The sequence below is a fragment of the Canis lupus genome, chromosome 38 (assembly GCF_048164855.1).
Source record: "Canis lupus baileyi chromosome 38, mCanLup2.hap1, whole genome shotgun sequence".
Lineage (NCBI taxonomy): Eukaryota > Metazoa > Chordata > Mammalia > Carnivora > Canidae > Canis > Canis lupus.
This window is the reverse complement of record NC_132875.1, coordinates 18,236,152-18,245,311: the sequence shown is the minus strand read 5'-3', so window position 1 is coordinate 18,245,311 and position 9,160 is coordinate 18,236,152. Positions and strand designations below refer to the sequence as shown.

The 9,160-nt window shown below is 36.8% G+C and overlaps 1 pseudogene; it reads right to left on the bottom strand.

Annotated features, from left to right (window-relative positions):
• Positions 1-502: 502 nt before the first annotated feature.
• LOC140626738 (small ribosomal subunit protein uS5 pseudogene) lies at positions 503-1,904 on the bottom strand (annotated as a pseudogene).
• Positions 1,905-9,160: the final 7,256 nt, after the last annotated feature.

Sequence of the window (9,160 nt, the reverse complement as noted above, 5' to 3'; positions counted from 1 at the left end):
AATTCAATCTTTTTTACTAATAATTGGTCTTTTCAGATTTTGCATTTCTTCATGATTCAGTGTTAGACGGTTGCCCATTTCTAGGAATTTACCCATTTCTTCTAGGTTGTCAAATCTGCTGGTATATAATTATTCATAGTAGTTACTTATTATGATCCTTTCTATTTTATTGTATTAATTATAACATCTCCTCTTTGATTTCTGATTTTGAGCCTTCGTTTTTCTTGATGAGCCAGGCTAGAGGTTTGTCAATTTTCATTTAGGTTTTCAAAGAACTGGCTCTTTGTTTAATTGGTCTTTTTTTTTCTTTATTTCATTTATTTCTGCTTTTATCTTTATTATTTCCTTCTTTCTACTAACATGGGGTTTTGTTTGTTCTTCTTTTTCTAGTTTTCCTTTAAAAAAGAGAGAGACTTAATTCATTTTATTTTTTCTTGTGAGAAAACTATTTGATGGCCATGGATACTGCCTGGGTTCTCTGTACAGGGACTAGTATGGGTCTTTAGACATAGTCAATGAACTCTTGATAGGGAGATTTGGTGAACACGTATCTTTCCAGAGATCATGGGTGAGAATGCTGTAGGTGTCAGATATGGCATTAAAGGTGGACTTGGTGAAGTCACACAGGGTGGTAGAACAGCCCCTGGCCAAGGAATAGCAATCACTGATGCTGGCCATCTCAGGCACAGTTGCCTAGATGATAACAGTGCCCTGGCAGGGAGGAGTGCAGGGCACCACCAGCACAGAGCCACAGAGGCAGGTCTCCTTGAAAGCAAACATATGGAACTTGCTGATCTTGTTCCCCAACATAGCATAGCAGCTTCCCTAAGTAGCATTGCTGCACAGGATTATGGAGAGTGTAGCCAGATGTTGGCATCACAGATGGCAATGGCTACCTCCTGGGAACACTTAACACTCAGAACAACATGGCCATTGAAATCCCTGACGGTGACAAATGCCTTGATCCTAGTCCACTGGCCAGCACAGGTCTGCTTTTACACAGGCATAATCCTTAAAGTCTCATCCTAGAGGGACACCCCAGGAAAAAGTCAATGATCTCAAATTCCTTAATGGGCAGGAAGAAGAGATAAATCTCCTCTGCAGACTTGATCTTCCCGTCCTTGACCAGGCAGCCCAGTTTGGTGATAGGGATCCACTCCTTGCCCTCAGCCTTAACTCTGAGAGCTCTGGGGCCTCTGCCTTAGCTCCAGATGCTACTGCTGAAGCCTCTAGAAGCCACCACAGCCTCCCACCAGGGTCCCCTAGAGACTCTGGGACCTCCTGCAGCCCTAGCATCATCCACCATTTGGTGTTTTCTCAGTTTTCCTTCTCTCCCTCTTTATTGCTCTTTCCTTCCTAAAGAGTCTTAATTCTTCAATTGCAAGGGGGAGCTGAGGCCATCTTTTGCTCAGGTATATCATTCAGCACAGTCTAGTCAGAAATAAAGCTAATAGAAGAAAATCTCTATATAGGGTTCCTTTTACCTGGTTTGCTCACCGTGGGTACCTGCTTCTTATTTGTAAGAGACATGAAATCCATCTAATTTGCTTAGTCTTCCATTAAGTAAAGCAGAAATTTGGGGGATTTCAGAGCTCTCTTTATTCTTTCTGTCTCCCTCTACTGCTGTCCCCACCTTATATGCCTATTCAACTGATCCCGAAATGGGGTTTAATTACTTAGTTAATAGCTTTCATGATATTTGTGCTTAAAAATTCACAAGGGAGAGAAAAAGAAGGTGATTATAAACATTAGGAATGGAAAATTTAAACAGAGTAAACCAGAATTTTGCCTTATGGGTGGTTTTATTGTTTCTGAGGCATGTGAAAAAAAAAATGAGCTCACAAAGGTTCCTCACTCATTGCTAAGAAATACCTGCAGGCCCTCAGGGAAGACCGCCTCTCCATGCGCTTCACTGAATGCTATTTTCAGTCTAATTTTTAAAAATTCCTGTGCTTTAATCTACCTATTTTCAAGTTGAATCTAATAAACCGTTTGGTAGTAGAAATAAGAGGCAGTCCTTAATTCAATCTTAATTCCCCAGAGATGTAAAAAAAAAAAATAAGTCAGGATCAGATGGAATTTAGTTCTTACTTTTTACGGTCACGAGAAACAAATGAGCCACTCCTGAGATAGTTTCAGATTAGATTTAGAACACCAAAAATCTTTTATATTTCCAAGCATTTTGCTTAGTTACTTTTCTGGGCAAAATTTCAGGATCTTGTAGCATATTTAAAACTCCCATGATACCAATTTCATTTTCTTTTAGTTACTTAATAGACTTAAAAAAAAATTGATGCCAATTCTTAGTTGGCAGACTCTCCCTATCATTCCCAGCCAATTCTACATTTTCACATATTCTTGGGATTAGAGTAAAATTGCCAGATTTAGCAAATAAAAATGCAGAATGCCCAGTTAAATTAGAATTTCAGATAAGTAAATAATTTTTTGGTGGTAAGTATGTTCCATGCAATTTTTGGGTTATACTAAAAAATCATTCAGGTGACTTGAAACAACAGAAATCTTCTCTCACAGTTCTGAAGGACAAAAGTCTGAATCAAATTGACTGTGGGGCCACAATCACTGCAAAGTCTTCAGGAGAGAATCCTTCCTTGCCTCTTTTCCAGCTTCTAGTGGCTCAGATGTTCCTTGCCTTATGGCTGCATGGCATAACTCCAATCTCTACCTCTTTTTCCACATCACATTCTCTGGTTTTTCAGATCTCTCTCTAGCTTTACCAGGACATTAGTCATTGGATTTAGGGCTTATTCAGTTAAGCTAAGATGATCTCATCTCGAGATCCTTAATTACATCTGCGAAGTCCCTTTTTCAAAGAAGGTAGCATTCACAGGATCCAGGTATTAAGACGAACATAACTTCTGGAGGCCCACCAGTCAATTTGCCACAGAGGAGAATGGCTAAAACTCCAAACACCATCTGAGGTTGATAAATCCATGGCTCAGGTGTAACATACAGTAAACCCAAGTCAGAAATGAAACCAATAGAGGTAAATCTGTATAAGGCTCTTTTTACCTAATTTCCCATTGTGAGCACCAAATTTTTATTTGGAAGAAGCCTATGAAATTCACCAATTCATTCAGCCACTCATTCAATAGACCATTTGTTAAACTCCTTTTATGTGTCAGTGTCCAAGAGTCAGAGGTAAATCAAAAAATCCTACGGAATATTTTCTGATGAGGAGACAACAGACCAATCAATAAGCAAATAAATAGGATTGTTATATACATTAATAAGTGCTATGAAGGAAATAAACAAGGGCCACCAAGGGCTTAAAAAGAAGAGTGATGAGATTTGGTTTACATATTTAGAATTCAGTGAGTACTATGTGAGAAATGACTTATTGAGGTAAGAGTGGAAGCAAGTAGACCAGTTAGGTTATTCTAGAAGGTCAGGCAAGGGGTGTATTGTTAGGAATATGGAAAATAATAGAAGTCAGACTATCAGAACTCACTTCCAGATTACATCCTGGTGATAGAAGACAGAAGAGGAAACGATGACACCAATGACAGGGCATACATTCTCCCAACTAGAAAAGAGATCACCAGCCTTTCTTGGACTTCACTATGATCATGTAAGTTCTGGACTTATAGAATGGAAGAGAAGGGAGTAACCTCTGAGTTATATCTGCAAAAAGAGAGTTTGCCTTTCATTTACTCTTTCATTCCTCTAGATGGCTAGGAAATGGGACACTAAAGGAGCTGCCTTTGACCTAGAGAAAAAAGTCACATGATGATGGCAGAGCCGTCCTACCATCCAGCATACTTGGACGGTCTCATTGATCAGGTTGTGCTACCTGCCCTGGACTGCCTGCTTACTTTATTCTGTAAATAATAAAGTGTGTGAGAGAGAAGTTAAGATTCTACCTCACTTAAACCTCCACACTTTCGAGGTGTAGTTACAGTAGCCCTGCTTATATTCTAATGCCCTATGAAATGGCTGCAAGAACCTTGTACAGGGCATTAAATATCACCTCGGGTGCAGAAGATTATAGGTGTTGACTGCTCAAATATTTTATACTAAATATTGTGTTGATTACACAAGGGCTTAACATTCAAGCTAAGATCTGTCAATTAGACATAGATATTTAACATACACCTAAGAATTTTGTTAAGATCCTGCATCTCAGAACTTACAAAATGAACTATAAAAAACTAATTACACCTAATGAAAAAAATTATACAAATTGTATTATTTTTTACACTTGTATACTGCATTTATTTTTTCTATATTCCTGGCTTAAAGTCTAACATGAAATGAATCCTTTTGGTTAACTTTAGCTGTATTCAGAGTATATACACTTTATAGTTATCTGTCTATGTCTAGGATTTTATTTTATTGAAAGTAAGTAAATTAGGGGCGCCTGGGTGGCTCAGTTGGTTAAGCATCCAACTCTTGGTTTCGACTCAGGTCAGCCCCATGTTGGGCTCCCCACTCAGCAGGAAGTTTGCTTCTCTCTCTCACTGTGCCCCCTCCTCTCTCCAAAGTAAATAAATAAATTAAAAAAAAAAAAGAAGTAAATTAAACACACAAATAAATCTACTCCATCCCTGCTGTTAAGGGAGGAGAACCATAAGAATTTTCCCTTTGAATACAAGGAAAATCACAACGTTTAAGGTACATTCAGGGGCTTTTTAAATCTGTATTTTGGTTTTAGTTTACATTAGATTAAACTATATGTAATGTTCTCTCAAATATTTGTAATTATTAAATATAATAAAATTCATAAACATAATTATGGTATTTTAATTTAATTATGCAATCATCAAACTAAAAATGAACCCTTAGGTATCTTTTTCAAGGAAAATGTTCCTCAAGGAAAGTATCATGTTTAATTAATATTTGTTAAATATTACCACATATTTAAACTTCACAGTTGAAAAGGGCCCCTTGTGTTTTTTATCAAATCTTTACAATAATCCTAACTAAGATCATTCATCTTTTGTAAGATAAAAGCTTAAGGAGGTTACATGGATCACCCAAGTTCCACCCATCTAGCAAATAGAAAACCTGGCCTTATTCCAAGATGTAATTCCAAGTTCAGTGCTCTTAATACTCAACACCCTGACTGGTGTCTAGAAAGACCCAGCACCTTGCTAATGTAGATAATTTTTCATAAATTAAAGTAGGTAATGCTATGCAATTCCTGACTATATTTTCTATTTGTCAAAATCTTCTTAAATTATATACTAAGGAATTAAAAAAATATATATATATATATAAATAGCAAGAATAAAAATATAAATTATATCAGAACTTATAATATGTATAAATAGCAAAATAACCATATTTTCTTTTAATAATACCAAGCTTTATTTCACCCCTATTTTGGCCACTTGGAACTATCTTACTGCCATGATCCTGAGAATTATGATGCTCATAGACAAATACTTCCTTTCTTCCCATCTCTCTATACTACTTCTCCTATTAAACATCCTCCATATCTTCATTTAAGTCATTACTTCCTTTGGCTCCTTCCAGTTCTCTCAGATCAATCATCCCAATCTGTCTTACTTTTCTACCCAGCCTGGGTCTAACGGTGTTATTTTCATAGTACATAGTTAATTTACTGCCCCACTGGTTGTCTTTGATCTCATGACCCTCAGTAGGTCTCCATCTGCTAATTCCCATGGTTCACTTTTTGTGATCCAACTTTCAGAGGACCAATGTTATTGTAAAAAGTTACAAAGCTGTGACAATTTATTCACTATGAGTTTGTAGTATCTAATCTTAGCTGGGGCCTTCATACTCTTCGTTTGGCTTATTTGACAAAACAATAAACATTTGTTGAGTATTTTCATGATGCCAACTATCATGCTGTGATTTTATGATACAAAATTAATAAACTCCCTGTTCTGGAAGACTTCATAGTTTCATGGACTTACCTAAAAATTATTTGAAAACTTCTCTACTTTCAAGCCTCCTCCTCACTTCCATTACATATCTTAGTTCTCATTATACCCAAAAGAATGACATTATTAACCTGAATATCTTCAAAACCTTTCCATTTCATCCTGAATTTATGTATTGGTCAGGGTTCTTCAGAGAAACAGAACTAGTAGGATGTATATACATTGTTAGAGGAGGTCATTTAGAGGGCATGATTGTCAGTTGACCCACAAGCTGAACCTGAGCAATCCGAGGCTCCTTATCTACCCTTTTCATTCTGGGAATGTACTTTCCACTCAGTGTTCCTGCACTAGGAGCCATATCAAGAATGCAGTCTTGAGAGAACAATGTGTTATTGAGACCATCTGCACTCAATACATGACTGAACCTGATAAGCCTTCTGTATACATTCTTAAGATTCTAGCAGGTGGGTGAGATCTACTTGTTTTATGGCCTCCTGAGATAAGTCTCATATCTAAGTCCCCTTGCTTAATAAAATGCCAATCTGGAGTGGTCTCTTTCTTAAGTCTCTCCTTGCCCTCTGTGTGCAGGAGCTAGTTTCAGATTTCATCCAGGGGACTTCTGAGATTGCAAACCAACATATATAGAGAAAAAAAGATTTATTTTAGGGAATTGGTTCACACAATTGTGGGACTGGAAAATTCAATAGGGTGGAGGCTGGGGGAAGAGTTAATGTTGCAGTCCAAGTTCAAAAGCCATCTGTAGGCAGAATTCCTTTTTTCCTCAAGAATCTCAGATTTTGTTCTTAGGGCCTGCAACTGATTGGATGAGGCCCACACACTTCATGGAAAATCATGTTTTACCCAGAATCCACTAATTTAAATGTAAATCACATCTAAAACAATACTTGCATAGCAAAACCTAGACTGGTGTTTAACCAAACAATCATGTATCATTGACTATCCAAGTTGACACATAAAATTAACCATCACATTCTGTATATTTATAATTCTTTCTTAGCTCATTTTAGTTTCTCAAGAGGTATTCTGCTGCTCTGCTATTGCTAACCCCTCCACATGAGCTCCTGAATTTTCTCCTTCAACCTTCCTCCAAGAATTTTTAACAATTATTCCTGCTCTTTTCTATCATCAATCTCTCCATCTTCACTGGCTCTTCTTCTAGGTAAACATGCTCAAATCTACTCTAGCTTTCAAGAATCTTTCCTCATTCTGACCCATTCTTTGGTCTTCTTAACATGATTAAATTTCTTGTAGAATTACTCAATCTGCATTTGTTGCTTTTACTTATCACTCATTCAGTCCTCCTTACTTGAAGCTCTCTGACTTCCATTCCCATGACTTTTGGAATCTGCTACCTCTTCCCATTAGGCTGCTTTCAAGCCATTTTTTTTTTTTTTTTTTTCAGAAATGCAATTCTATGTCCTGATTCTCCACCTCAACCTGTCTCCAAGTCTCACCACAAGGTCAATCAGGGGACTTTCTGCATGGAAGGGGAAGAATAGGAAACAGATAAATGACTCAGAACTTGAAACCCAACAAAGCTTGATAATATTGCACTAAGTAGCACCATTTTTACTAAATAATACTTGAGTTCAGGAAGAGAAGCAATCTTTCAGTCACTGAGTTAAACTTTCAAAGAGATTACAGAATATAAATTTTTTAGAATTACTTACAAATTGTAGCTATGACAAGTTGAGTATCTCTGCATATGAAGTTTCTCCAAAGCATAATTATAGATGATTGATTACCAGCTGAGCATCTGTATCTGATAATGGAGAGAGTTGATTCAGACTAATGGAAATCTACCCAGAAAACACCTTGCTTAGAAATATTCTTGGGGCACCTTTCTGGCTCAGAGGAGCATGTGACTCTTGATTTCGGGGCAGTGAGTTTGAGCTCCATGTTGGGTGCAGAGTTTACTTAAAAATAAAACCTTAAAAAAAGAGAAGTATTCCTAACTAATGTGTTATCATCCTAACCATAACAGAAATACATGAACAACAGTATCTTGGTGAATAAGCATATTACTACTGAAATCTGTAAATATTGGAAAACAGAAAAAGAAAACAGCTCTTGCTTTTCTGATAGACATGAGATCACAAATGTTAAGGAAAAGGCTGGCTTACATAGGAAGATTCAAGAATTGCTGAAATTTCCAGAGATACTGTTAATTTTCTCTCAGTTTAGAACTGAGTAAGGTAATCAAAATGAGAAAAACTCATCCTCAGGTTGTTCAAGAAAGGGGAACTAGTAGATGAGATAACTTGATAGTGGAAAATAAGTGTCCCTTAAGCTAAGAGATATCCAAATTAGTTTCGGAAGTAAGGCAAAGGATATTTATGAATGCTTCGGCAAAATGAAACCATCTTACTCAACCCATTCTGTTTCAGGGGATGTGGCTTGAAATAGCTAGATCTTTGCAAATGAATAATTTATGAAAGCTCCAGTAGCCTTTGAATAACATAATTTAAACTAAAGTTGTTACTGAATAAAAGGTAAAAGAGGAACTCACTTCAAATTCCTTTAATTTCAACATGGATTATCACATAGTTTTGATTTAAGATAATATAATAACCATTTTAGTTTATTGCACCAGCCTCAGATAAATCCCTGCTTATGCAACAGCCAAAGTACTGAAAAGAAGTTAGAATTCATAGGCACGTAGCTTCAACAAACTAATCTAAGCCAAGTCCTGGTTTAAATCCTGGTTTATAAAATTAGTTTTATTATACATTGGTGCTTTTCTTCTATTTTTTTTTTAAGATTTTATTTATTTATTTTGAGAGTGTGTGTGTGTGCACGCACGCGCAAGTGGCGGCGGGGAGCAGAGATAGAGGAAGAGAGAGAATCTCAAGCAGACTCCATACTAAGTGCAGAGCCACATGAGGGGCTAGACGCCACAACCATGAGATCATGGCCTGAGCCGAAACCGAGAGTCAGATACAACCAACTGAGCCATCCAGGCACCTTGGTGCGTTTTTTTCTAAAACACATTCAGATTCCAGATTTTAAAGAAAACGAGAAAGACTTAATTACAAACAAGACCTAAACCTGACAAACCATGCAAAAAGCCAGGAGACTATCATTTTGTGTGTGTGTGTGTTAAAAAGAACCTGTTTTAAGTCACTTACATTCTTATTTAAAAGTTTATATTCTAATTAACTATACTGGAGTTACATAAATACATTATTGTTGATTTCAAATTTTCTACTAACAGGCCTATGTCTCAGAAATAAATAAAACAGAGCTGGACTAAATAAAGTAGCCTTTCTACT